The following is a 27,281-nucleotide window of genomic DNA, read 5'->3' as shown; positions in this document are numbered from 1 at the left end:
CTTTCAGAAAATAAAAATAAATAATAAAATAAACAAAAAAATTAATGCTTGTGAGTTGTCTCTCTTAGCATCACAATATCAAAAGTCATGGAGTTAAAGAGACACAGAAATCACTGATCAAGCTTTGGCTTTTATTTCTTTGTCCTTTTTTTTAAATTACAAGATTTCATCCCAGCTGGGAAACGTGTGGTGTCAGCATTCCCAAGTCTTAGCACTGTCCTCTTATTCTGATCCTAGTGGAAATAGGACACTTGGCCTCTGAGCACTGAGGGAAGCATTGACTCCCCAGGATTCTGCTATAACTGTGTCTGCTTTCCTAACTTTTATAAATGTAAGATCTTGAAAGAAGTTTTGAAATCAACTGGTAGAAGACCTGACTGTGAACCAGTTTTCTCAATGTTTTGCCGTTCAGGTGACTCCCAGTGTGGACAACTGGAGGATGAGGACCCCAAGACACAACAAAGCCTAAGCTCACTGTTTTATCTGGATGCAGAAAGAAAGGTCCCTTGGCCTGTAAATCAATGGTTTCGTACTGAGAAAAGAAAAAGGAAACATCACAACAAGGTGTGTACACAGGACTTTTGTGGATAAAAGGTGTGTAATCTGCCCTAACACTGAGCAGCTGGAGACCTTCCTCTGTCTCAGGATGTCTGCTCCTCAGGTTGTGGGTCCTGCTTAGGAGGCAATAAGAATTATCAGGTGTTCAGAAAATGTGCCTTGGGAAAGCATTGAGCTTTTGCACTTGAGGGGCAGCTGCAAGGAGAGGGTAATCTGTGTTTTCCACATCTACTGCAACTAACACTTGGTTCAAAGAATATTATGACAGAATTATCGAGGACCATATTAAAAACCTTATGTTGAGTGACAGGCGGGAGTACAAGCAAAAAGTGAAAACATTCCCCTAAATGCAAATCCTCTGGTATACCACAGAAGAAATACATAAATCAGTCAAAGTGTGGGTCAGTTTGTGCTTGGCAAAATGTTTGACTCAGCAAGGGATGTCATGCTGCTCAGCCACTTTTAATTCAACTGAGTTCTGCCAACCAGCTATGAAAAAACCATGGTAGTAGAATAGGCTAAACATTTGGGAATGATGGCCCACTGGAAGGCTTTGGAAGGGTTTTTCCCAGGTTCTTGAAATATCTATAGCACAGCTAACCTCCACAGATACATTTAGGTATTTTTTTACTAAGCAATTATTTGGTAATAAGAAGTGCTTGATTAGACTATCTGCAGACTTATCTGTTGCAGTGCAAGAGCCTGGTCTTTACATGGAAACAAGGCTAAATTTTGCCTCTTCTATTGAAATGGTCATTTGCAACAATGGTTCTTCCTGCTTTACACCAGTGAAGCAAATTAAATGCCATGTGGGACAAAACAATACCAATACTGAAGATCTGAGTCAAGATCAATAAATGTCATGATTTCTCTTACCAAAGTCTTAAGGAGATCTCCATGGAGATCATTAATTTCTATAATATGCATAGAAGAAATCCACAGGGTTCAGGGAGAAGGAAAAAGGGAAACTTTTAATGTACCCTCTTCTCTGCTTCTGGTTGTAATTCCCCTAAGTGATGAGTATGATGCTAAAGTCACTCTGTCCAGCATGGTGGGAATGTTACCCAGTGTCACTACAAGTATTTAGTCTGATCAGCCACATAAGCCCCCACACCACCACACAGAAACTAATTGTGAGGATTAGGGCACACCAAGGCACTCAAGCTCCACTCCTGTGGGTTTGGGGAGAAACAACACATTTAAACATTCCAGCTACAGTTCCCTTGGCAACATACATAACAACAACTCAGTAACACTATGGGTTTCTGTTTTCTTAACCCTTCAGGACATTGACTGAATGAATACTTCCTTGAGGAAACTGTTCAGTCAACCAGATATACTCAAACACACTTAAATCCAGCAGGCCTTTTCTCTTTAAAGAAACAACAGCTGCTGAATTCCATGTCAAACTGATCTCCTCCCCTAGCATTAAAGGGTTTAATTTAAACACACACATATACCATTAGCAAATCCTCCATGGAAGTCTGTATGAAAAAAGACAGTAAAAACCAATCCCCAAATGTCAATGTTTCATATCATTATGAAGTTACCGTGGATCAGAGGACACAGAGAGCAATACAGGACATTTTAAAAAGCACATAAGTACTGTTAAGAAACAAAACAATATTAGCATGTGTGTAGATTATAAAACACAATATTGTTCCTGACAGTAATGGGAATAATAATGCCTACAACAACTTCATAATGATTTCTCTGGGAATTTAAAATACTTTGTAAATATTCACTAATACTATCAAATAATAAGATTTACACCATCTTTGTGAAATACATGAGATATGCCCCTGAGTTTGTTCCCCAGCTCAATGAACTGGAGCTTTCTGTGATGTTAAACACATCTGTTCCTTAGCAGCGACCATTCCTGTTGTGCAAAGGTTTGGAGGAGGAACCACCTGCTGAGCACTTGTGCAAGGTCACCAGAACTCAGCTGCCCTCCCAAAGAGCTGCTGCAGGTTTTGGGCTGTCAATAGTAGACAGAATTAATGAACGTGCTTGCAAGTCCTGAGTTAATAGCTGCAACTGCTATGGTACTCTGCAGACTTCTTTAAGAGATAGTCTGTCCACTAAGTCTTCCTCAGAAGTTTAGATTTATGAAAGCATGAAAACCTTTAGCCTGGAGACCTTTGTCCCAAGCTGAGATCAACAAATGATGTGTAGCAATTTTCTGAAAAGAACTTACCTTTCTTTCTCAGTATACAAGGAGGGACCTGACCTAGCTTTTTAGGAGAGCAAGAAAAACCATCAGTACCTACATCAAAATTATAACTATTCCTTAACTAGTAGTGTACTGATGCACACTTACTTACACAAAGGAAGAGATTGAAGCTACAAAAGTAAATCAGGGATCAAGCACATGTTAGTGCAGCCCAAACCAATCACAGTTCATAACCCAGCTCTTTCATCCTTCCTCTCTCTAAGCTTTAATTTTTGTTATTTTCAAAATGAGCCTGTGTAATCTTCCCTTGGATCTGTCCTGTGGTGATGAGGCACCTTGTCACATTAGTAGCTTCAAGCAGATAGAAAAAAAGAGTTAAGTACACCTGCAAAATGAAGGCTCTATCCTTAAACATCTACGGTTCCATTGTTCCAGCACTGCTTTCCATGGAGAGTGCTTACCTTCTCTGCAGCAGCTCCTGTGTAAATCTCTGGGAAGCAGACCTCCCTCCTCACCACACCCCCACCCCCAGCCTTAGCTCACAACCATTTGTTAAAAGTTATGCAGCATCCTCACTAACAAACATGTGGTTGCCAGGGCATCCTTGTTCCCCAGCCAACTACTATACTAAGGCTTTACTGGCAGCCATCCAGCTGTGCCTCATTTAGGAACCTCTGCAGCAATAAGGGATGTGTTTTTCCTGTTTACAGGAGAAATAAGTCAGTTTGTAGATTATCTCCTAAAGACCTGAATCATTTGGGGAAGCAGTAATTTTTCACAGTGGACTGTGAGACAGAATATTTCTCCATATGCTTTACAAACCAGAATTTAAATCTTGCTGCAGAGAGCTAGGATTTTTGCCCAAGCCCAGTTACAGTAGGTCCCAGACAGGTTGGTGTGGCACTGTGAGCAGCACAGCTCAGCACAGAGCTTTGCATGGCAGTGCCCTACACAGCTGAGCTGGTAACTCAGCACAGGTTCTGCAGTGGGGTGGTGTTGTCTTGCCTGGGAAGAGAGGGGGAGTATTGGCAGCTACAAACCCCATTTCACTAAAGATTTTACAGCATCACAGCAACATCAGTCCCAGCCAACCTTGCTCTCAATGTCAAGTTTTCTTGGGCCAACTGCAGTAAAGAAGAAAGGATGTCAATGGATAGCTATGGAAGGGCCTTGCTTGCAATTTTGTTTAGTGCAGGTGACACCCAAAGATGCAGCAGGGCTATGGCTGATTCCAGGCTGGGCTTCTGCCTGCCCAGCAGCCTTAGTGGGCATTGGTCACAGAAGCTGATGGCAGGGGACATGGTGCCAGGAGTGGGCATGTGCTGCTTCCATGGTGGGAACTCATGTCCTGAGAGCAGCGCCCAGGGTGAATGAAATGTCAGAGGAGGGTGGCATCAAGAGGATTGATGGAGTTTTATTGCTCATGCCATGATTCTTCTGTCCTTAATGCCTCCAGGGTGTCACTGCTCTTTCATTCCTCATTCCTAGTACAATTAATGAGCTGCATTTGTGCCCTGTCTCATGGTACCTTTACAGTAGCATGCATGCAATAAGAGCTGGATGAAGAAAGAAGGGGAACATCCAGATGGAGATGGGATGTTTTGGATTACATATTCCTGCTGTCCCTAGAGGACAACAAGGTTTCACACACTAAGGAAAGTTTAGAAAAAAAATCTCAACAGGAGGTGGATGCCACCATCACTGCAACTGTCCCTCATAACTGGTTATACCAGACCTTTTATCTGAGAATTAATTAAATGTAAACTACATGAACCCTGGAATAGGCAAGTGGAAAGGGCAATTAATATTTTCATTTTCAAGCTCTGTATTTTGAAAAGACAAGAAGTAGATCCCTGTGCTTAAGACCATCAGAGCTTTACAAATTCAACTTTTGGAGGTCTCTTTACAACACTGGGCAATTTGTTTTAATAGTAACTATACCATTGTGCTAATTTGGGAAGCAGTTTACAGTCAAATCCTGGCACCCATTTTATCCATACTCCTTATGTGTCAGCTTACACTCTGGCTTTAGCCTGGGAGAAGCCAACAGGGAAAGTCAAGACAAATTAAACACTGGGTTATATTTAAGGTTTCTCCCTGCAGGATGGATAAACCTCACTGAAATCACTGTTCTGAGACTGCAGGCACAGCTATTGAGGACAGCCCAGATGCCAGCCAGGTCTCATTTCCAAAGCACAGAGTGGATTAAAAGGTATGATTGAAGTTCTAGTTAGCAAAACTTTAACATAGCTTGTCACAGATGAGCTAAGAATGACATGCATTACTAGCACAAGAATTTTGCACCTTGCTATTGCTTCTGTGTGCTGTGTAATAGAAGTGGCTGATGCCAAAGACACGCGCCCAACTTCTTAATGGGCTAGTTAGGACATTGTCAATGTTCTACATCTTATATATCTATAAAAATATATACACATATAAAAATACATAAAGAATTACATATGTGTAGTGCTCCTGGTTGATAGCAACTGAACTATTTATGCTGTGGTCTTGTTGGGGGAAAGGACATTGTGTTTGCAATTCACTATGTCCCCAGAGAAGTAGTAAACACTGTATCTATGCTATGAAGTAAATATATAACAGGTCAGAAAAGCAATGTAATTGCAAAAGAAGAGATGGCAGATGAATCACAGACCTGCATCAAGCCTTACCCTGATACCACCCAAGAAGGTCTGAGCATCAGTATTCAGCCCTCAGGACTGCACTTACAGTTTTAGCATTTCAGACCTAAGGAAAAGAAAGAAATAAAAGAAGGCAAGAATTTAGCTTTTGTTCACTGTGTGAAAGGGGAGTGTGTAGCTCCTCACACAGTCCCACAGGACATGCAGAATGCAATGACTGCTCTATACAACCTTTCACTGGAAGAATGTGCAGGCAGCAAAAGTATTTGTGATACTAATTACAGATTAGAAAATACTCATTTAGGAAAATGTCCCTTGCCAGGGTATTTCAAAATAAACTAAACATATTCCTCTCCAAAGTGATGGAAAGGTATTCCTCTATTTAGTTAGAGAAAAGGGGATTAAAAATGCACCCCATTTGGGATGAAATGGATTATAAAAATGAGATATAAAGCACTTTACATCGGTGCTGACAAAAGCCCAAATTAAAGAATCGTCCTTTAGTTCAAAGACTGAAAAATAGCAGACATCTAGATGGAATAAAGGTTCATTTAACATAATAATCTATTTAAAAAAAATTGCATTCATCTTCCTAAAATACAGCAATGAAAAAAGTCACTCTTTTTGTCACAATTAAAAATAAAAGAAATTAAAATGTTATAACTAATATTATGGCTTAGAGAAATGCCACACATAGTTGCAGCACAGATTTTGCCACAAGACAGACTTTTAAAATTGAGACAATATTTTGAGACCATATTGCACCCAAGCCTAAAACTTGGAACATTTTGACTAATTTCACTTTGCATGGGCCTTATCAGAGTAGCAAAAAACATCAAAGGTAAATTAATATCTGGAAATTCCTGTGTAACTTACAGTTTTGCTGAGGAAAACCATGCACACAGCATGAACTGGTATTAATAAGTGTACAAAAGAATGCATTATCGCTTGCAGTATATATATATAAATGTTGGCTATACCTATGGGTTTTTTGGAAGTAGTGTTGTCATGGTTACCATTCAGATGTCTTTATGTTTTAATATGCCTTGTTTTGTAAGGTTGAGGTTCAATTCAAGTTCATGTGAAGCAAATCAACTGAAGTTTTCAGACATGGTCTCTAACTTAATGTGCCTTGTTTTCTGAGAGGCCAACTTGCAATACTTTTGGCATGACTTTAAGAGATATCAAGCACCCTCAGACACAGCAGAAATCAATGCTCTGTATGCAGTGACTGAGTCATGAATAATCTGCCAAGCTGCACAATCCATGACAGTGTTCTTTTCCAAGGCTATAAACCTGTTTCAGGTAGTATGGGGAATGTTTCTGTGCTCCTACAGGCTGAACCTACCACTGTTAGACACTAACTGAACAGTGTGTCATTCGCTCAGCAGCCTTTATTTATTTGTCTGAAGCTACAGGAATGCTTGACTGTAATGTAAAACATAAGCTCAATTCTCATGTGTAACATCAATATTCCAATACCTTTGGTCCATTGAAACAGAAAACTGCATTTCCCCATTCCCTTTGCATATTTCCTCATGTTCAAATGCTGGGGGTGGATGGGTGTAATATGCTATTTGCCATTGGTAGTTCATTAAAAAGCTGGAGTTGCAACTCCAGCTGAAAGAGAGACTCAGCAATAAACTTAAAAAAAAAAAAAACCAAAACAAACTAAAAAAGAAAACAAACAAACCCCCAAAACAAAACAAAACCAAGCAAACAAACAAAACAAAACAACCCCACAAACAAAAACAAACAAAAACCCAAACAAAAAAAAACCACCTCCTGGCCAGGGTAATTGAGCATTAACCCAGCTCTGTGTGGGGTTTGATTGTCTTCTGCAGGTAATCCCAAAGAGGCAAACTGACTGGTATATGTCAATTTTTGCTTTTCTATGGAAACAGAAGAACCTGTTATTCAAAGTAGCCATTTTACCTTATTAGCTTTAAGAAAAACCTTTTCACAGCCTCCAGCAAGCCACCTGGATCTGCAGAAGACTCCAGAAATGGCTCTTACCTTGCTTTTCCTTTTCTCAATTTACCTTTAGCTGAGCAACCTGGCAAGGGTGTATTGATAATTTCTGTGGTGCAGTGTACAGAAGTGCAGCCTGCTCATAGGGAGCTTTGTGGTAACACTCCACTATAGCTGACTTGCCTACAAGATATTAAGTCCAATTTAAAACTAATTTAAATATTGTCTACTTTTCTCTTTGGTATAAAATTGGGAAAGAAAGAGGTAGGTAGGGGAGAAAGAAAGTTCTAGAGTAGTGCCTCTGTTCTAGATTAATCTCATACATAGTCTTTCAGCTTTTAGTATTTTTAGATTTTGACTCCTGTACTCTCAAGAGCAGGCACAGGCAAGCTAGCTGCACACACCATGTTCCACATGGCAGGTTTTCTTCTGTTTTGAGCACTCACAGAGTCCTAGGAGTACTCAAAGACTGGTTTGTTTTGCTCTTGATTGCTTGGCTTTTGGTGTCTTTGGTTTGCTTTGTTTCCTTGGGGACATCCCTCTGCAGTGGGGTCCAGAATCATCTCTTTTCTGATTGTCTCTATGCATTCACACATCTCACAAGTGCATAGGATGCAGTTGTTAAAAAGCTCTGCCCTTTCCAAGAGCTCCAGAAGATTTCTGAGGCACCAATTTAGCCAAAAAAGAAAGTTCAGTGTGTAGGGCACAAAATACAGCATAAACCACAAAGAGACCCAAGTCTGCACTTGTGTTGTACAAATCTGTGCATGGTCCCCACACACCTGTGTGTACACAGACATTTGGGTATGCAGGAGCCACATGTGATGGCAATGTCACAGAGGGACATAATGAATGTTATCGTGGGTTGTAGAAAACACACTCCCACCCTCTCACCTGTGTTTATTCAATTTATTTATTTTTCATTCTTCTAGCTTTCAGGGACCTATTTGGACAAATAACTAGTTGATATGTCATTATATGTGTGTATTTGTAATTAGAGATACTCAATCATATTCTTTTTTTTATCAGACATCTCAACCTTATTCCATTATTTGATTTCACAGTGTGAATTCTTTCTGGCTTTTCACCTGTTCTGATACTAAATGGGCCAGTAAATTTTAAGCTTAATCTCCTAAACCTTACAGTTAAGCATCGAAGAGAGCTGAAGATGAGTTATAAGCAAATTGGATTGAAGGAGGCCTCCTTCAACCCTGTTTCCAATTCCAGGGTATGTTCAGATGAGTGGAAAATGTTTGCTGCTAACCCCAGTGCAGAGCTTCCCGTTCACTGCACAAGAGATCCACTTCCATGCACTTGGTGATGGGGTCTGTGGTCTGCAGGAGGAGGAAGAGAGCTCTGAGGAGCACCTATCTGTTATGCTGCAGGCTCTGGGGCCTGGAGCTGTGCAAAATAGCACTTGAAGTGTCACTTTCTAGGTCATAGCAAGAGACGTAGTGATGACATCTCTAACCAGGCTGACTTTGAAAAGCAAGCTCACCTGCTCTGCACTGTGTTAAACACTGAAGTGATCAAGGGCTGGCACTGCAGGGTCAGCCTTCTCCTCCAGTGAGTAAGTTCAGGTCTCCATGTGTGAAAATGATTTTATCACAAGCCCCAGCTTTTTAAGAGGTTATTAGCAAAGCACCAGCAGGACGTCTGAAAAATGACAACTACTTTTTGTTATGTTCATTAAAATCAAATAATTATTTATAGTTTAACTGATCAAACTCTCTACTAAAAAAAAAAAAAAAAAAAAAAAAAAAAAGTTGCTCATTCTGCCTGCTTGCTATTAAATGGTAAAGCAGCACAGGAGTGAAAATACCCTGGAGCCCTTTATCATCTTCATTATCTTCACTGGTGAAGTGAGTGAGTGAGTGGAGAGGTGTGAAATTCCAGCAGAGAGGAACATGCTGTTTTAAGAGGAAGTGCTGACATGCAGGCTACAATTAGACAAAAAATGACTGCTGACATTTAAAAATCATTACAGAGAGGAAATTGTGAGTGTAATTATGTCATCATTGACACTGTTCAAGTGTGCTGATGCATTTTTGCTGATCAAAATCAAGTGTTTATATTTGTAAATAGAATGCACTTAGCAACTCTATCAATGGAAATGTTCTAGCCAAAAACTACAGAAAATGAAGCAAGGTTACTTTCACAAAACTTATTTTTTCCTTTTTATTGATTTTCAGTATTTTGATCTGAGAATCATTTCTTGGTGTATATTTACTGTTGTCTTAAATTCTCCTGTAGGCCCCCAGTGATGGCCACTGTTTGATACAGGACACACATTTGTAAAACGGACCTTTGTCTTGCTCCAGAATGGCCATTCCTGTTGTTCTGTGCAAAAAACCAAGCCAAAACAACCCTACAAAGAAGGTTCAATCAAACCAAGTCATCCAAAATACTAAAGAACAAGAAACAATTCTATTACTAAGAAATGATTCTCAGATCAAAATACTCCATTACTTGGAGAAGTTTGTTGACTGTGCAAATACTGGAATTTTGGCACTGCATTATTTAATACAGTTGTCCCTGGAGCTCTGTCACAAGTCCTTTAACTATGACATATGTCACTCAATGACAGGGAAAAGTGAGTAATCTATGATAGATACAAGTGCTCAGTTCAGAATGGGCAAAATATGTGAAGGAGTATGTTTCTGGCTGACTCCAAAACTGGATTTTTTTTTTATATTGGAGATTTTGAATATTATATATAAATACACTTTATAAATGTGCAAGCAGAACTGGCTCTTGATGGAAGAAAAGGTCTTGGCTTCTAAACTGAAATGTCCCTCCAAAAATGTCTAAAAATGCTAATCCTCCTGTGGATGGCATTTTGTTCACAGTATTCTGGAACATACTTATGGTGGAAATTAAGGAAAAGACAAAAAGTGTGAACAAGATAAAGGATGCTTAATAAGGAAGTTCTCTAAGTATCAACATAGTTATTTTTGAAGGCTGTGGCAGAACCAAAATATGAATATTGAATGTCAACAATTCAGGTTCAAATTAACTGTTCCTCAGCTTGCATCTACTAAGCTCCAAAACTCCCCTCAGCATGTTTTTACTATTTTTATAAGAATTGGTTTGTCTGTGCCTTTTCTTTCAGTTTTTGGGGGGTTTTATTCAGTCCTCACTTTATTGACTTTGCCCTTTGGGAAAGGGGTTTTTTGCAATCCACCTATTAATTTTCTGGGTGTCCTCCTGCAGCTTTTCTTCTTTTGACATTGGGTCTATCAGTTTCCATCAGTGTCCCTGTTGTCTGGATGTCAAAACATATATCCAGTCAAACTGTGTTAGCAGAATAATGTCAAGCAACTCTATAGTCACCGCATCAGCGAAAGAGCTGCTTTCATGATGTCATTTTATGATTGGCTGAATACTTAATTCATTTTTAGAGTTATAAGGATTTCCCTGTCAAAACACAGAATCCTTTGTGCCATTGAAATGGTAGAAATCAGTAGTTAGGGAACAATCCACACTGGGTGTCTTGGGAGAGACCAGTCCCACAGGTATTTCAGATGACTGCTTATTGCAGCAGGAAATACTGAAGAGCTCATCAAAGAGGGGGGCCACAGAAATATGTAATAGGGCTTCATTAGAGCATGAAAATATGACAGAAAGGATAGTGTTATGTTACTGTGATTTCTATTTTAACATTTATTTATAGGCAACTTTCATCTTTATCTCCCTTTTCACTAATTCAGGCCTTTCTAGATTTATTTTTTCACTGGAATCGCTGTTTTTCATATGTTATCTTAGTGGAAAGCTTATTTAATTACAGATTTTAACAAGCTAAAGAAAACACATTTTCCCCATTTTCTGCTTGTTTTTGAAAGACAGAAATCAAAAAAATTCATCTTTCTCTGCACAGTAAACTGGTACCACATACCTAATCTCTTTAAAAACATCTTTCCAGAGTGGCTGAACTCTGAAACTCAGCCATTCTAATAATTAGTGTTTTTAATCTATCTCTAAGTATATTTTTAAAACATCACTTTGTCTGAAATTTTCATAAATACAAGATTGACAGAACATTGTTGAGTATCAGGACTGTAAAGTAGTTAGATCCCCACTCCTACCAAAGGGAAGCAAACATAAATCAGAATCATGCTGAGCCCACCCAAAAGTGAGAAATTCAGCACCAGTAGTGGAAGGGCCTGCAAGAGACCCTCTGGATTCTCAGCAGTGAATCAAATTTGCATGTTGCCTTTGCTTTTAACTTAATGATGGTGGGTTTTTGTAGGAGATTTTATTTTATTATCCTTAATTTTAAGTTTTTGTTAAGACCAGGATGGATTTTCCATAACATCCTGATAAAATGTATCTACTTGCAATTCTGTAGACCTAAAGTCTATCCTGAATCTTCCTTGACATTGTCTCTTTGAACATCTAGAATCTTTCAGTCTCTGATGTTCGCCCCTACAAAAGTTCCTGGCCTCTGTTACACAGCAGTCTGGGCTCCCTTTGCATCCCCTGACAAACACAAGTGGTGTTGGGCTCAGAGTCTTGATGGGTGCTTTGCATGAGGCAGAAGGGGAAAAAAATCCTGCTTCCCAAATAAGACACTGCATCAGCAAAGATATTAGAAAAAATATGGTAAGCAATAAAAAAATGCAAGTCCTTGGAGACTGGAGGGTGTCTCCTTATATTTTCTGCCTTGCACAATATTCTGTATAGTTTATGCTTTCATTGCAAAACAATTTGTCAGTGTCTTATTTGCCAAGACATTGTCAATATAACATAATGCAAGTCATGAGCTGCTGTCTGACAGCCCAATCCTGTAAGCTGTGTCCTTTTATGCATTGACTCCTTCAACAACAACAACAAAAAGATCTATTTTTCCAGCAGTTCCTCAGACCACTCACACAGTGAGGTGTGACCTGCAGAAGTTCCACGACAATGAGTAAATGTCAACGTTGAAAGACACCTGCAGTGTTGTTTTCTTGCATTGAGTATTAGTAACAAAGCCAGGGCAAAGCAGTAACAGTGCTCAGAAGAGTGAGTCTACTGAAGGACTTTGGGTACAGCAGTATGAGAGACCATGCAGCAGTTACAATAATCACTGCCATCTCTTATCTGTTTTGATTACACAGAAGGATCTACCCTATCACCTATCAGACAGGGACCAATTTTTAAGCCCGTTAATCTCCCTTGTGAGTAAGTATCTATCAAATCTTTCTTCTTTCATCATAACATCAAGGTAGGGGATCTACCACTACTCTTAAATCAGACTGGAAAATCATTAAAACAATGGAGCTCCACAGCTTCATGCTATCGCTACATGTTCAGTAATAGTAACAGAAAAGGGTGTTGCCTGATTACAGTAAAATATACTCTAGTAAGAATTATTGCTTGATCCATTCCATTTTAAAAGGCTCCAGCTGAGGTACACTGTCATAAATGAGACCACAGCAGTCTCCAAATCTGTTCAATCTTACAAATCCATGCATATAACATGCTCTTTCTATTATACAATGACTTAAATTAATATATGACCAAGGTGTAGATAAGAACATACAGCAGCAAATACAATGGCCACTGTGGGTAAAAGAAGAACAGTTTTAAATGGAATACAATGGTTTATCAGCTAAAGGTCTGCAATTTTTAAAAACTTCATTCTTTTCCCCCAGTAAAATACAACCAAAAAGAAGATCTGGAAATCTGAAAATATGGAAGCAGAATAATAATCCAGCAAAGAACGGTAAGAAAGGAAAAATATATTATCCAAATTTCATTGTTTAAACAATTTTTTATTCTGAAAATACTGGTAATTAGCGCACAAGTTTTATTAATTAAACTTCAATTGTTATACATGTGAAATGAATTATGCAACCTGTAAATCTTAATTACATTGTTAATTGCAATAACATTATGATCATTTTGTGATGCTTTAAATCAGTCAAATATGTTTCTCAATTTTGGTGTTGATCAGAGCTGATGGCATTTTGAATATAATACTCTGCTTGTACATTTTAATAGAATTTACATCATTAATTATAACATTTTGATTAAAGTTTCAAACACTAGTATCCACAAACCAGAAAAACACAGCAGTATTTGGATGCAATATGATTTTAACACTTCATGCAGCAAATGCTTCTGGTTAAACAATTGGTATTAATTATGCAAACATGCATCATTCATGCACTGGGGGTTTATGTCCATCACAATAGTGAAACAGCTTCAGATTGAGACACAGATGCAGCTGGCAGAAGCAGCACCTGTAGTGAAACAGCTCAGGAGCCACAGGTGCTGTCATGCCAGGGCATTTGTAAACCTGTTCACTGTGCTCACATAGTGTAAGTCAGTATTATTTAGAGACATTGAGACACAGAATCAATTTTATGCCAGATGAGTGTCTGGCTTCTCTTAGCACCAGTTCAGCCTCAAGTAATTAATTTAATTATATCAAGTAATTCATTTAATTATAAGTAGCTTCAGCTACTTACAATTCAATGTTGAAAGCAGTCATTGGCATGTCTGGTGAAAGCAGCCCTGCAAGAGGGACTGAGAGAGCCACCAGTAGCCCATAACCAAGGTAAGGCTTCATCTAAAGTACCAGGGTCCAGGTTGAACACATGGATTCCAGAAAGTTGTTAAATGACAGGACAGATTGCTGTTAGATGGAGCTCTGAGAAGAATCAAAAATCTAGAAAACACAGCTTAAAAGGTAAGATTGAATAATTAGAGATAATTAGTGTGAAGAAGAATTACCTCGTATAACAATCTGCATACACAGAAAAGGTTGGTATAAAATGAAGGAATTAGCTTGGCAGAAAAGAAGTGAATAATTGGCAGCAAGAAAGAATTGTACTGGACATTATTAGGAAAAGCTTTGTAATGCTAAGAACCAGCCCCTTGCTCTTTGCGAAGCTGTGGAGGTGCTCTGTCACCAGGGTTTTAACAGACTGGACTAACATCAATCAGAAATGAAGTAGATGTGGCTGGGCCTATGCTGGGGCAGTCCTTAAATGACCCTTTACGTCCTCAGCATAAATTTTCTAGATTAAGAAAGTGCTTCACTGTGCTGCTAATCCAGAAATTCTTGCAAGAACTGGCATCCTGTAATGCTCTGCACTAGAGGAGGAGACGGTTTTCCTGTTGGGACAATCCACAGCTCCCGAAGGAATCTGGTGATCTGTGGCACTTCCCTGGGCAGTGGCTGCTGCCATCAATCTCTTACCTATGTCCCAGCATCCAACTCTGGATTATATTATTAAACAAGGCTGTAGTACAAACCTTCCAAACACCTAGTCAAACTTTACCCTGAAGTGTGAGCCACAACTTACAAATACAAAATGTTATTTTTCTATCAGCTTTAGTGATATCCAGTGAAGTTTGAATAGTTTTAACTGAGGCATGAAAAATCCAGATTGTCTTCTCCTCACAGAAATATAACACATAAGTGACTCCACACAAAGGTGTGCAGTCTTAGACAGAGGAAAAGCTGGTGTAGGTGGGTGACCTTCACCAGAGCCTGTTTGCTGCTGTGAAGGGTGGGACACAGCAGATCCTTTGCAGCCCTGGTTCTGGTGAAAGATTTCATTGTGCTCTTCAAGTTTGCTACTCCACAAGGCAAAGTTCAGGTTGTGCTTCAGTGGGATCCCGGCAGCCAATTCATGCATTGTGCTTTGTGTCTATTTTAAGACCAGGCTCTTCCCTAACCTGCCTTACAGCACTGAGCCAAATTCCCTTTAAAGTTGCATTCAAATGTACCTCTTGGGCTAAAGGGTCTAGTAAGCAAACTAAATAAAAAATTTTTAAAAAAGGTAAAGACAAATTAATAAGAAGGCTTCAAAATCAAAAATGTCTTTGTTTTGGTTTTTTTTTTTTTTTTTTTTTTTTGGTTTTTTTTTTGGTTTTTTTTTTTTTTTTCCATCTGCATTCAATTCAGTATTTCAGGGGACAGATTAGGACAGAAATTTTATAGATAGTGCAAACAATTCCCTGGCACCTCCCTTTTTTCTTCTTTAAGAGAATGTCTAACTTTCTGCTCAGTAGAACAACTCCAGAACTGATTATGGGAAAGGTCCACCAACCTTCTCCTGTTACAGGTTGGGTGATCCCATGCTTTGTTTCACTGCAGCTGAACATCTCCATCTTCACCAGATGTTTCTCAGCAGTCTCTTTGTACAGGAGTTTATAGAAAAGCTTTTCAAATCATTGAAAAGTAAAGCAGGAATATGCCATGAGTGTACTTGTAGGTAAAATTAAGAAATATTCTGGTTTGATTTCTGAAGGTTGGCTACAAGCCCTGCAGCTGAAGTTCTCTAAATATGCTTTCAAAATAAAAAATACTCACTAAATGCCTCTTGAAAGAGTAAATAGTCAAAGCAGCTTTGAGCTTCATTTTGTGCTTCACTTGCAAATAATTATGTGACCCAGCCGCACACCTCAGCCTCTAACTCTGCAACAGGTCACCCCAGCATAGTGTTACAGGCTTTAACCTTGCCCTGCCATTCATGCTTAATGTGGTCACGGCTTGATTTCTCATGGCATGCTAGGACTCCTGGCCAAATTTCATTGCTAACAGGGAAAAAAGTCACACTGACAAACTGAACATTTCCAGTGCAATTACAGGAAGACAGAGTGGCTTTTCACTTCAAAAACACATATATCCACACACATATACATGTGTATACAGACAGCCACACTCATATGTGTGTATAATATCTTGCCTTTATATTGCATTTAAGAGTTACAGTGCTCTTCTGAGAGAAAAGCAGCCATTCTCCTTGTCAGAGAACTGCAACTCTGCCAGTCAGTTCAGTCTAAGAACGCCAAGTGAGCCATTTGAGACGTGTGATCTTTCAGCTGCACAGCATCCCATTCATCAAACGCTTCAGCAATGTAATATGTAAAGCTGGAAAAAACAGAAGCTGCAGATGCAAGAAAAATCAATTAGCAGGAACACCCATATAAGAAAAAAGGCCTGCACAGAATCGCCACACTGCTATTCTGAATTTCCTAAAGCTACCACCTCCCAACTTTTGGGTGATCTTGGAACATTATACATTCTGTAATGAGGATGAGAGGATAAGAGTGTTCTAATCCCCTAATTAGGCACTGATAATTTAATAGAACACTGCAGAATTTAATGCCACTAGGTAGCACTGAGCACAAAGTTGGCATTATATCCTTTTCTCCACTCCCCTGCCCCACCAAAAATTTCAGATATGGCAAGCCTCAAGTTTAGGAAAGAGGCTGTTATAGTTTGCAAATAGTTTCCATCTGGAAGAAGGCGCACCCAACAGAATTCAAACAATGCACACTGCAATCTCAGTTACAGTGGCATAAATTAGGATCAATTCCACTGAGGTCAGAACAGTTATATCTGGGAGACACGTGAGGATTGAGGCTAACTAACTGCAGGAGAGTCAGTTCTCATCTCCTCTCCCATAAGTCAGGCTGGCCCTAGTTTCCAGTTGGACTCTGTCCACATAGTGGGCCAAACCTGGCTTTAAATTTCAAGAGAATAAATGTGGAGATACTGATTTTACTGGAGCTATTCCCAATTACAGTAGTGCACAGTTTGACCCAGAGACTATTTTTATAGATCCAGCACTGAGCAGTGGCCAGCAGTTGACGTCCCATCATACTCTGGCCTTGCTGGACTGGAACATTCAGAGTACAAAGGCATTTCTGTGTGATCTGGAGTACCACGCTTCAGACCCATGTTTGATCACAATTATTTCTCACTTTGATGAAGGCAGCAATTCCAAAAATAAAGTGCACATGTGGAACACACTTATCTACCTAGTTCCTCTCCTCCCCCAGGAATATTTTTTGACTTGTTAACTACTGGAACCTGATCCTCATGTAATACAGGAAATGTGTAAGGGTGATACCAACGACCTTAGCAAAGTGCAAGCTGTGAATAGCCCTGCTGAAGCTGAGCAGCCAGAAAAGACAAAAATGTTGGCATGCCAGCTGTTGACTGCTACTGCAGGTGAATGGCTTTTAGAAACATTTAAACCAGTTGGAGTAAAAACAGGCCAATCCTCACTAATGGGAAAAAGGTGAGAGGGAAGGTAATTAAGCATAAGAAGTGCAGTGACCACATACAGTGACATGAGCAGCAAAGAGCCTTCCTTTGATGGGAGGAAGGCAGAGCTTAGCAAGAGGCTACAGAAACACTGGTGCGAGCTGTAAGGCTGATATGGGCACTCCAGGAGGAGTACTCTCCTGGGTGGAGAGGAGGAAGCAACACCAGCTCAGGGGCCTGGGGTCTGTCTTGGCACCTCTTCTCCCAGAGGGGCGAACATGGCTCTGCACAGCTGAGTGCCCCTCAGGGCAGCAATTATAAGGGCAGTGAGAATGGTAGCTGTATATGAACAAGGCCTTATTAAGAATTCTCTCCCATTATTTAAGGTTGAACTGATGCAGAGTTTAATGAACCACTGCTGTCTGACAAATAATAAATACACCACACAAATGAATTTCAGGGTTAGTGAGACTCTTCATGAATTTGAATGGAATTTAGCAAATAGTCCCAGATGAAACAATGCAGAAAAAAATCTAAAATGTCAAAGCACTTCATTTTAGTACTTTCAAAATGGAGTGATTCATTTTAGAACTGCCAAAACACTTTCAAAAACTTTCAAAACAAGCTTTTAATCTGTCCATTTTTAAATTGCTCTAAATTTTAAATGGAAAGAAAAAAAGCTTTTAAACATGAAACAGTCCGAAACCAAAAATCAAGCCATTCTTTTGAAGTAAAACTAAATATTTTGGGTTGAGAAAAATAATACTTTTCTTGATTTTTTATTTTGCCAGCTGTATTTCAAAACTCAGTTTGACCAAAACTGAAATGCAATTCTGAAAAAAAAAAAAAAAAAAAAAAAAAAGTTGTTGGAACCATTAACAAAAATCTATAGACTCAGAGAGTGATGGGAAGGGACCTTTAAGGGCCATCTATTCCAACACTCTGGAATACACAGAGACCTCTCCAACAAACCAAGCTTTTCAGAGCCCCAACCAACCTGACCTTGAGTGTTACCTCTCTGGGCAACCCGTGCCAGTGTTTTACCACCTTTGTTGTAAAAAAACTTCTTTCTAATCTAAATTCAAGCATTACCAAGCTTCTGTTCTTGGTAATCTACTGCCCAATTAATGTCTCTGAGTTTAATGGAGCAGAGTGAGGCTCATTACTTTCCAAGAACTAGTTGAGCTTATTGATCTGTTTTTAATTGGAAAATCTGAAAATATTTGTTTTTATAACAGTAAAATAACAAAGGTTCCACCTGAAAACACATAGTAAAAAACATTAACCATGCAAATGGTAGGTTTAAGTACTTGAAGATATAACTGTTCTCTGCAGTGCTGCATCAGAATCTGTGCTTGTTTAACCTAAGCTTGGAGCTTTTTTCCAGCCCAAGGTCCTTGAGCCTCCCCACTGCTCTGGCTTGCTTGCAGGCAGATCCTAGTCTTGCAGAAGGAGTGGAGTGGGATATCAGCTCACACCAGATTCTGCTCCACGGCAGCACTGCTGCCACAGGTGCTCCTGTCCCACTCAAACTCAGCCACACAAGACACTGGAAATGTGGCACTTGTGAGCCCCTCACAGAGAGCTGGAAATGAAGCACCAAACTCCCATCCTCCTGAGAGGATCAATACTTTCAGCCAGAAATATTTGGCTTGCAGGTGTTTGGCTGTCTGATGAATAGCTCTAATTTTCTACAGAAAGCAGATACTTTTTTTTTTTGTGGAAAAAATATGCTTTTGATTAGTTTGTATTTCTTTTTTTTTTTTTTTGTGGAAAAAATATGCTCACAAACTTTTCCTTTAAGGAACAGATGGAGATGGAAAATTTTTAACCTAGAAGATGTAGCAACATGCGTGGTTTCTACACACCCCTCAATCTTTTCTGCATGTCCACTGACATGCCTTGCTGCAGAAAATTGCACTAAAGGTGATTGGCTTTGAACCTAAAACATTGCCCAATTTCTCAAGCTCTATCAATGGATCTATCAATGATGTTTCCATGTATGGACATTGACATTTCTCAAATACCAGTCCTGTTAGAGGCAGAACAACATGCTACTGTACTGTGTGTCACTGGATATTATGATCACATTCCTATGCTGGCCAAAGGGAAGAAAAGGGTGTTTGCAAGGCCCTGTAGGCACAAAGAACCCAGAACAGTTTCCCAGGAAAGGGGAGTCAGGTTTTGTAGCTATCTCAGAGGCATGAAATGTTTTATTACCAACACACATATGCAGACATTCTAGACTTTATTTGCTTCCAAAATAAAAAGACATATTATTGCAACAGCAAAAGAAATCCATCTGTGTTTGAGGTTTGTTATGATATGAGCAAAAGGAAGGAAATCCAGGGTCAGAGATCACTCCCTCCCTACTGTCTATCGCAACAGGTTACCATCCTTAATTTTACCCAACTTTGTCATATTGGAGGCTTGATCCTTAACTTTGAAGTTTTCCCCCTTTATGGAATTAAGCCAGAACCACAAAATATTTCAAAACACAGGGCTTGATGGAACTGAATATAGTTTTTCCCTGTGAAAGTAAAACCAAGCTGAAAGTGTTTGCCCTTTTAAAAGATGCCTTTAAAATTGACATGTTTCATTCATATTTATATTGGCTCTGGTTATTTGATAAAAACTGTAGGAAATGTATTGCAAAATATTATTTTTAAAAGACAAATAAGGAAACTTTAATTTTTAAATTTTTTTTCAAATATATTCTGCATTATTTTATAAATGCTTTCCAGATTTGGCTTGACACTATTACAAATTTCAGGATTATCTGGAAGTTAATTCAATGATGCTTTACTTTAACCCTCTTTTTTAGCATTTTTTTGTACCATTATTAATTGATTTTAGTGTTCTCTTCAGGAATATTTGATATAAAATCACTGGTTTGAAGATCAAAATCAAGAATACATATATACACAAATGTACAAATCTATATGCATATATATACTTATACATACATATACATACCTATGCATACATATGGACAAATATATATGGAGCCCACAGAAATTACTCATAAAAATGCAATGTGTTCAACCAGCCAACTACAATAAGCACATCATTCATTACTTTAAATTTCTATTGACTTTAGTGATAACTTTCCTGAATAATGAATGTACATTCTAGACACGGTAAAACTTATGGAGTTTAACAAAATATTTTAATAGAGCTATGCTGAAAATAAAGGGAATTTCACAGAGGGAGGTTTCAGTGGCTGATATGGAAGGAGGAAATTTTCATATCAATAAATATGGTGGCATCTGCCAGGTAAAATGTTGTAATAATCCTCTGGGTGATACTTCCCTCCCACTAATGTGTAGGACAGTTTAGATTAACACCATATGTCTGTTCATAGAAGGAGCTGGAAACCAATACAAATACAGACAGTTCATTTTGCAGCCTTGTTTTCCCTGCACTCCTGCTATCTCTGGGATAGGGGTTGGTGGTATATACAGAATAATGGAAGAGTAGGAAAAACAGCCCCAGGAACAGGTCAAAGCATGGAGGGAAAAAGCACTGGGGGAGAAAGAGAGAAGGGAAGGCAGGGAAATATTTACAGAGAAGCTCTTGCAGCTGCTTTCTGATAGACTGAGGTTTTCTTTCTCTTCTGTATCCTCTTCACGTCCTCTTCCCAACTTCTGACCTTGCCTTGCTTTGACCTCAGGTGGGAATTGTGCTCCTAAGGCTGAGCCAGACTGTTCACCCACACCTCACCCTGTCCACAGTGCTTCTCTAATGCAGGCTAGCAGCAGTCCATGGCAGTGATTTATTATAAACTAGGTGCAATTGAAGTTCTCTCGTCCTTTGGGAAATATTTGTAGATAGAGATCGTTATGTAGCATCTGTAGTTTCCAAGTATCCATATGCAGGATAAATTAGGCAAAAAATTATTCCCTGACTCTGCATTTACACTGGAGTCTTCTTGGCAGAAAAGACTGTTTACTTATTTGTAGCAGTATAGCAAGACCTTTCCCCTATTGTTTGCAAGCTTCAGCCAGCAGATGAGAAATATAAACGACTTCAAATTAATATTTGTACCAAGCTCATTTATGAGTGAATTAAATTACAGCTTCTGAAATGAATGTCAGAATTAGCTTGTACTGTGCTTCACTGGCACTGTTGTATTAACGTTTATGTTGTCAGGCCCACTCATTTTAACATACAGAGCTCTTCTCTGGTGTCAGCAGACAAGTCACTGTCTGTAACACTACAAGTCACATGGACATGTAGTGAGATTCAGGTAAAGTCCAGAAAATCAGCTCCAAACAATTTCTATGGATTAGCTTCTTCAAATAATGGGCAATGATGAATGCTCCATTATAGCAGAGGCAAAAAAGTTTCTGTGAAAAAATATTAAACCACACGAATTGTCTGTTTTCTGCGTGGACAGCTGTATAAAGTCTCCTTGCATTGTTTTTTAAGAAGAGCTCTGGGCTGGTCTGTTATTTGTGAAAATGGTTCCATGTTTTTTTCCTCATAGCCTTTGTGTGTGAGAACCTAGGACTAATACCATTGTGTTTTCCACCCTTTAGTGAAGAAGTATGCTCCTACTAGAGGAGAATTCTGGAGTAAATAGAATAAAAATAAGCAAAACATTTGCAGGTCATCACATTGGTTCTGTTTTTTAAAAAAATCTTGGGTCAGAAACATTGTGGTCAGATTTATTGCAATCCATCCCTGGAAAAATAATGAAAAAATATTCACTCAATTAAAAGTGCCAGAATTCAAACTAAGTGTTATTCATAAAAAATGGTTCAGTTAGCTGAATCCGTGGTGTGACAGTGACAGCTATAATAGAAATCAGCCATGCTATGATATTTTTTTTTTTAAGAGAATTCACGGTGTGTTTTTAATTAGAGGGAATCCAGTTTTCAAAAACCATGGCAGGTTTCTGTGCAACCAGTCTGCCACTACCCAGTCCCGTAATGCCAGCATGATTTAAAAAATAAGGGTGGCCATGTGACCCAGGGCTTCAAACCCCAAACCAGGGATAGTTTCTACTCCAACATTTCAGATTTTCCTGGGGAAACGGTATCCTCAAATTAAAAATAGTTGACTAGACAGTAAATGGCAAGATCCAAATAATGGCCAGCTACTACAGCACTGAAAGTTGCCAAGCTCAGAGCTGAACTGTGTGGCTTTTATGCAAAAATTGTAATTTTTTCCCCTCAAAAGTGAAAGAGGGCGGGGATTCAATATTTTCCCTTATTTTTTTCCTGAATATAAGGGCTTTCAAGGGGTTTGGCTTCTGTTCTAAGCAGACAAAAGGAAGTGAGAAGCGTTTTCTAACCAAACTGCGCAGTGACATTGCAAGGTACATGGTAAAGTTAAGCAACTGAGTCCATTTCTTGGTTGCAAGATTCCCATCTGAGGGCAATTTACCTTATTCTGATGTTTCTGAAGCCAGCAGGACTGTTTCCTAAGACAATGAATGGGGTAAGGCCTTGTTCATGAGAGATTCACAGAGTGTAGAGGCTTGTCTGACAACAGAAATAGCAGCTGAAAAAATTATTTACATTTAAACAAAAAAGTATTTCAAGAAATGCTGAGAGATTTGCACCATAATACATAAAGTAATTCGCAATATGTAAAAACAAAGAAGGCTTGATTCTAAATTTTAATCTGTTTTATTCTTCCTTACAGTTTAAACTCCTCTTGCTCCACAATCACAAGTCCTCAATGTCTATGTTTTTACAAAAGGAAGCATTAGACTTTAGACAGGTGTTGGACTCTGGGCTGATGGTTTCCAAGCAAGAAAGTTCCAAAGTCAAATGAGGGTTTATATCTCTGTGTTTAGAAAGTGCAGAAATAATGTTTCCAATTTCTCATAAAGTGAGAATTTATATCCTACAGTCCTACATAATGACTGTGACTGAAGTACTGTTAGGCTATGACAGAGTTTGTCCCATGGATAATGTTATTTAATTACAGATGTACAGGCATACACAAGCACACACAAAGCAACAAAACTGAATTCAACAGATAACTTCAATAATGGAAGAATTAGCTAATATAACAGATCTTTTACATAGGAGTAATCCCATTTACGTCAATGGAATAATTTGCTATGACAAGGGTTTAGAGGGTCAGATCTGTATAACAACCATCTGTGCTCCTTAGGTTTTATCCTCAGATAACATTATTCTCCAGCAACAGAAAGAAAATGCCATGCTGACAGGTACCCCAACCTATTTCCAAGCAGCATGCCTGGCCCCTGAGTGCCTGGGTGTGACATTTGACTGCAGTTGCTTTCACACTTTGATTTATTCTGTGCTCTCGCCATTGCCCTGTTCCCCCTGTGCAAATTCTTGCAGACATTAGGCCACTGTCACCCTGCTGGTCCCCTTGTTACAGCTGAGCTCTGAGCTATTCAGCCAACACCCTGAGACTGACCCCAGCCGAGGTGGGGGCACTGCATGGTGCCCTGTGCCTGGCAAACGGGGACTGAGACCCTCAGGGCTGTGGCAGCTACTGCAGCAGGCACCACAAACCCTAATTGTTACTGGGAAGAGACTTCTGTATTAAGGCACCAAATGTTGAGCATTCTGTAAGTGTTTTAAAGTTATGCAAATAACCTTAACTACAGTATAATATTGCTGCTATTATTATACTTAAGAAATTAATCAATTTCACATATTTTCCCTAACAAATGTTCAAAGAAAGACTAGGACCAGACTGCAGGAATTGGCATTACCCGCTACCATAAGTTAACAGTGTCTTTTTTAGGTGATATTCTCTCTGTAAAACAGCAGTTTCAATGTAAGAATTTATAACTTAATTCTGACAAAAGTATTGCAAAATCATGATATAGTTAAGGGTTTTTATAAGACAGTATGTATCAAGCTTTTAGTTTTATTTTTTAATAGTTTAACTTGCAAATCAGAGAGGCTTTTTCTTAAAACCAAAGAGAAAACCTGTCCTGTTTGCAATGAGCAGCACCGAGAGAAGATAAGAAAGCTTATGAGCAATATTTGCAAAAACTGATTTAGGGTCAGCATCAGAAACTCTGGATCATTAAATGTCTTTGCCAAAGGCAGGTTTCCCCAAGAACGTGAGAGGATTAGATTTCCAGAAAAGGATACCAAAGAGAGTAGAAAGAAATGAGATGTCAGTGGATGAAGAAAGGCTTTAGGCACATCAGTATTTTTTCTAAGAGGCTTCTCTTAGAAGAACTGTCAACTTTCTCATGGAGTAACAAATCTGCTGCAAAGGGAGAGGATTTCAGAATGATTGGCAGATTCTTCTCAGTCAGAGCAAGAGCATGCTCACCAGCTGAGTGCCCAGGGCACCTGGTAACTGGCAGTCCTGGACTGAGAGCCAGGCTCTCTGCCTGCCAGGGCATCTCAGCCTGCTCTGAATAGCAAAACAGTCCCTGAACCAGACAAAGGAGTACCGCAAACCTGTTTGGTAGGGGCTAAGGCACTCTCTGGCATCTGGGAAATTGTGATTCAAATCTCTATTCCAAAGTGGAGTAGAGAATGTGTAGGGCACAGAAATGAGGGTGAAGTAAAGGACTGAGGAGCCAACTCCAGCCACTCAGGAGCTTTAGACTTGAGTCAAGGCACCTAGAAATGAGAGCTGATGGTCAGCTTTGGAGCCTGATCCAAAGGAACCACATAATTAAAAAAAAGGACAGTGTTACCTGTGTGAACCCACAGCAGTGTCATCCTGACATGAATCCTCATCTCTTGCAGGAGGATTCCTGCTGCTTCCCAGCAGTGCTGCCCCTAAAGTGACTTAAAGGAAAAGATTCATCAAGGAGGGGAAGCAACCAAGGTGAGTCTAGAGGAAGACATCTTTATCACCTAGCAAAATCTGTTCAGTCAACTCCAGCTAATGTGTCTCCCAAGCTGTAAAACGAAAATGGATTACGTATAGTAGTACTATAAGACCAGCATGATACTCCAAGTACTTTCCAATTAGCATAAATATAAGGTTATCATAGAAAAATGTTGCTGTAAATCTTCACAATTTAGCATTTTAACATTCTTTCTAATGCTTCCTATGAACAAAGTGATGAAGAACAGGACCTGCTGTTGGGAGAAGATAACTCCCATGCTGTGCATGCACACTGCAACTAAGCTTTCACTGTCACATCTCTATGGCACACAAGAAGGAAATAAACCCCCAAGAAATATCAATACTGACTTTCAGAGGAAGAAATGCAGCATGAAGCCATGCAGTTTTGCTGGAATTGGATAAGCTGGACCCAGAGTTGTGTGAGGCTCAGAACTTTTTGCTTCAGCAAATTGTGCCAGGAGGCTGGTTTGCTTTGCTTAATTTCCCAGCAATGAATTTTAAATTTTTCTGTGCTGGAAATTCAGAGCTAGTGCTAAACCTAGGCAAATTTTGCCATGTTCTCTCTTCCCTTGCATGTTATCAGCTCAGAGTTAATATGCTCTCTGATAATGGGGGGGAGCAGTGGTACCATATATGTTCAGAATCATCCACAAAATGTTTCAAGAGCAAACAGAAGACTTAGCGTTGGTTTCATGTAGACCCAATGACACAGTCCTTCCAAGATCACTTACTATCCCTAGAAAGAGAATATAATTTTTTTTCTGGGTCAAGGACATGCATGGCTTGAATGATCTTGAAAGCTGCAGACCCATGCCTGCCAGCCTTCGGCTTTGTTTTGTAAATACTTTCTCCTTCCCTTTATGAAACAGCAAGCCCCAATTTTTGTTTCAGTTTGGGTGGGATAGAATCACCTGGACACAACGCTGTGCCAGGGTAACAGAAGGTGCAATACTGTGTGCTTAGTGAAATTGGTTTTTGCATGGAAACTCAATGATTTAAGCCAGAGTTATGGTGGTTCACACTGGTCTGGACCAGGTGAGATTGCCATCAGCGCCAGCTCACACCACTGCACTTTTGTAACAGAGTTCCTTCAAGTTAACTCCTCACAGTTTCTGTGGGTAGAGAATTGTCTCAGAAACTTCCAGCCTGGCTCTTCTGGCCAAAAATGTGATTAGGGGCTGTCACAAGTGAGACAGAGTAGCTGGTGTAACAGTGTTCTGACAGGAGCAGCACTCCATGTTCAGGAATTGGTTTCCCAGCAGAGACTTTTGATCCACCCCTTCTTCATGTGCCACACTCACAGCCCTATAGGACCAAGAAGGTGCTTTTGGAAGAACATTCTGTGTCCCAGTGGTTGCCCGTGCACAAGTACTGTGGTTGCCAGCCTTCACAGCAGCTTCAGTAATTAATGACATTTCAAATTTTCATGCTACTTTTTGACAAATGACTATATCATGCATTTGGCTTGTGTAAAAAGTACTGCTCAGTCAGAGATCTAACCACAGAAGAGAACATTTTTAAAAGAGTGTTTATATTTTGTAAGGATTAAAGAAACTATATGACATTTTCCTGGATCTATAAACAACATGAAGTAGAATGAAGTATTGGGCCAATAACAATGTCAAAATCTTGTAGAAAAATGAACATGAAAGCTCAACTTCACCAGATAATTCATATTTCAATTTTTCTGGTTTTATGATATATGATTTATGTGAGAGAATAGTTGTTGTTATTAATTGCTTTTTCTGAAAATTAAAATCCAAAAGATGTTCACAGGTAAACAAATTTTTCTATATCTCTGATGTCAATGGAATTGAATCCACTGATTATATTAAATGCATTTTCCTGGCTACTCTCCCAATGTGGAGAACAATTCAAATCATGTTTCTTTGAACATTTAGCAGCTGGCAATTGCTGGCTGCAGAGTACCTGCCAAGAAGACACTGTGCTTACAAACAAAATTATACACCTACTTACATGTACACACAGAACAGGTCGTGTTTATCCCTGCACTAATACCAGCTTCCACAGTGCTGGAATGAAACACCTTCACTAGGCAATTGCTTCAGCAATAAATTTGCCTCTATTATTGCTTTGCAGGATACATTTCTTGGAGAATGGGCAGTAGCTGCCAGTATCG

The 27,281-nt window shown here is 39.3% G+C and overlaps 1 long non-coding RNA gene across 1 annotated transcript; it reads left to right on the top strand.

The window, feature by feature from the left end:
- Nucleotides 1–418: 418 nt before the first annotated feature.
- LOC121357964 lies at nucleotides 419–25,110 on the top strand. The gene is made up of 4 exons (XR_005955809.1): nucleotides 419–564; nucleotides 4,835–4,943; nucleotides 12,978–13,048; nucleotides 25,036–25,110. It is a non-coding gene; the product is annotated as an uncharacterized LOC121357964 (long non-coding RNA).
- The last annotated feature ends 2,171 nt before the right edge of the window (nucleotides 25,111–27,281 follow it).

This window comes from Pyrgilauda ruficollis, unplaced genomic scaffold, assembly GCF_017590135.1.
Source record: "Pyrgilauda ruficollis isolate IOZ18807 unplaced genomic scaffold, ASM1759013v1 scaffold36, whole genome shotgun sequence".
Lineage (NCBI taxonomy): Eukaryota > Metazoa > Chordata > Aves > Passeriformes > Passeridae > Pyrgilauda > Pyrgilauda ruficollis.
This window is presented reverse-complemented; position numbering and strand designations above follow the sequence as displayed.